At 40.7% G+C, this 3,221-nt stretch overlaps 1 long non-coding RNA gene across 1 annotated transcript; it reads left to right on the top strand.

Moving 5' to 3' along the window:
* Positions 1–2,034: 2,034 nt before the first annotated feature.
* LOC138849740 (uncharacterized) lies at positions 2,035–2,582 on the top strand. Its single transcript, XR_011388870.1, has 2 exons — positions 2,035–2,110; positions 2,310–2,582. It is a non-coding gene; the product is annotated as an uncharacterized lncRNA (long non-coding RNA).
* The last annotated feature ends 639 nt before the right edge of the window (positions 2,583–3,221 follow it).

Raw genomic sequence — 3,221 nt, 5'->3', positions numbered from 1 at the left:
ACTCCTAAAACAGCTGTCGCTATGGGAGATATTGTCCCAGTATTTCTTTTGAATTTTACATGAGGACATTCACTCCGCTTTCCACACTGCAAATTACAGAAGTGATTTAGGTAGTTCTAAGACATGTAACCCTTCTTCCCTATTTGAATGCACAGCCTTGCTATTTGGCCGCCAGTTGAAAGTATTGCCTTTTCAGAAAAGCAAGCAAAAGCCTGTGAACCATAATTGCTCACTGAAAGCGTGTTTTATTATTAGCACAATTTCTCAAGAAAGCTGTAAAGAATAGAGACTGTGCTTAGGGAGTTAATAAAACTATACTGCTGGCTTTCTCGCCAGTTTTTCCAGGTGCAGAGTCGGCCCTTCTCAAACAAAATCTATAGTTTGAGACTAGAATAACCCCTACACATGTATCAGTGGTCAAACCCAGAGACGGGGGCTCATCCAAGAGAAACAAGATAAAAAATTCCACGAGAGACAGAAATCTGGATACGCATCAAGTGACTTTTCAACAGCATGTCTGTCGGAGGGAAACGTCTTCCAGCGGTCTCCTTCCTTTTTCTTAGAGATTAGCTCAAGGGCAGTGTTTCCAGACACTGCAACAATGCACTGCTTGAGGCACAGGGAAGCGTTAATAAATGACGCTGTTTGTGAACGGGAGCTTGCCACCCTGTGCCCTCCAGTCCATGTCAAACCCAGTGAACTACTAGTTGTAGCCAATTGCTCTGCACCCCATGTTAGGACTTTGTGCTGTTTTGTTCCTAAGGGTGTAGGACGCGGGTCCAGTGGAAAGGGCAGATGTGCGAGGTGAAAGGGTACTGTTCTGTATGTGGACTTCTAGGTTAGCGAAATGGGAGAATTTCCGGGATTTATGTACTACCTCCTTTTACTCATTTATTTTCTCTGAACTCAACTCCAGCTGTCCCTGACACGGATGCCCTGAAGGCAAGCGGAGTGCACTCCGGAAGCCCTGAGAGGCTTCCCAGAACATGAGGACAAGGAAGCTTACACCTGTCCGCAGGAAATGCGCAACTCCCGCTTCCAATTGCAAGGTTTATTCTCAACTCAATGTTATAAGGTTTTAGCTGATAATCCGCCACCATCAGGCAGGAGCATTTGGCAGTTGCAGATACTGAGAAAACATGGGCTCAAGTGTTTTGCACTAAGCATGTTTACAGGAAAAGGAAAGCCTCGTGAGTCATCCTTTTATTTTCAAATGGCAACTACCAAGAATTTGTATGTACACGTTGCAACTCCATGCATTTAAATCAATCAAGCATTAAATATGAGAGTGGATGACGTAGGAGCAGAATGTCACTTACCAAATAGCTATAATAGAGTGATTTCAAAGGTCTCCCGAGAAGGTGGGGGATTAGAAAGGTTTGGTTTGTTTGTTTTTGCCTTAGTTGTTTTTATTGGTCACCTGGGTAACAGGGGCACTGTTCAGTATTCATAACGCAACAGAGGAACAGAAAGGTCGCCATCATCAGAAATCCTGAATTATAACAAACCCCTTGCAGGTGGCAGTTTGCCAATAGGCTGAAACACAGGCTGAAGCCTAAAGAGAGAGAAAAAAGGACAGCAGTAACACTGCAGGATTCAGTCTCAGCCATGCTGTCTTCCCGGCAACCTGCCACTCTCCTAAATGGGTGTGCTACAGCAATTATTGTAACAAAATGTCATCTTGCACCTTTGTGAATCTCAGCTTGGTGTTAATAGCAAACTGAGCCAGTTTGCCTTCTGAGAGTCCACTCAAATGCTGTAAATATTGGATAGAATGAGGACAATTGGTGTGGGTTTGTAAATACTGGATAGAATGAGGACAATTGGTGTGGGTTTGTAAATACTGGATAGAATGAGGACAATTGGTGTGGGTTTGTAAATACTGGATAGAATGGGGACAATTGGTGTGGGTTTAGTAATCTTCCTCCAGGGCAACACTGTTTCATTAATGAGTATTCCTCAGCATGTTATTGAATGAAATATAAATCCTACTCATTTGCTTTCATTCAACCTACATATCTTATGTTATTTTAGGAGATCAAGACTTGCTGAGTGACTCTCTGATTGAAGACACACATTGCCATTTTTCTGAGGCAGGAGGGTACAACAGGTAAGCACAGACCTCTAGGCCTGTCAGCCTGAGTTCAACTCTTGGCTCAACTATATGCCATTAGCTGTATATCCTTGAACACATTGCTTAACTTCTCTGTGCCTTAGTTCTTTACCAGTACCATGCAGATAATAATATATACTTCGTGGAGATAATAGTATATACTTCATGGGATTTAATGGCAAATATGTATTCACAGAACAGCTGAGTCCACAGTCAGTGATGCCCAAGTGCTTCTCATTATTGCCATTGTCGTCGTCATCATCATCATCCATTGATCCTTCCTAACGGTGAACCCATCATGGCTTGTTGGTACCTAAGCTGTGTTGACACCAGTGATCATTGTTTACCTCAAAGTGCACACGTAAGAAAAGTTTAAAAATCATTTGGGGGAGTGAAAAAGTGGATGGCTCCCTTGCTTTTTCATTCCGCCTTTTAAATAAATAAATAAATAAATATTTTTTAAAAGTCATTCTAGAGCATTTCTGCAAATGTTCCTTCTTGAGGCGTTCCCTGTTTTAGGAATTAGACTGCTACATGGGTTGGAAGATGCAGTAGATGTCATACGTGCAGTGAGTATTGGATGTATAATCTATCTTTTCCCCTACATGCAGCATTAATTATGCTGAAAACATTTTCTACGGTTGTCAGTGCTTGGGGAAAAGCAAATGGCTCTGCCACATGGCTATCTACATGTCTTTGGGTAGGTTACATATAATTTTTCTGAGCCTCAGGCTTTTTTCCTTTCTAGAAACAAGAATGAGAATATGAATCTAAGTTATTCATTTATTCAAAAGCAGCATATTGAGAAACTCATATCTATCACCATAATCTAGGTATTAGTGATATTTTATTCAAGACGAATAAAACAAACACTTTGCTATGATGATCAGTAGGTATAAAAGGCATGTAACATATTAAATGATAAAAATGTGAGTAAGTGATCCTCTGTAAAAAAAAAAAAAAATTATCAATTCCCAACTTGACTCTCACTGGGATTAAACATGACAATAGGTCTGAGCTGATTTCATCATCATTTAAAAAAATCAGCTATTATTTTTCACTTTATGTTTCTGTGTGGGAGCAAACTGTTGAAATCCATACTTAATGT

This window comes from Oryctolagus cuniculus, chromosome 5 (genome assembly GCF_964237555.1).
Source record: "Oryctolagus cuniculus chromosome 5, mOryCun1.1, whole genome shotgun sequence".
In the NCBI taxonomy this organism is placed as follows: domain Eukaryota; kingdom Metazoa; phylum Chordata; class Mammalia; order Lagomorpha; family Leporidae; genus Oryctolagus; species Oryctolagus cuniculus.
This window is presented reverse-complemented; position numbering and strand designations above follow the sequence as displayed.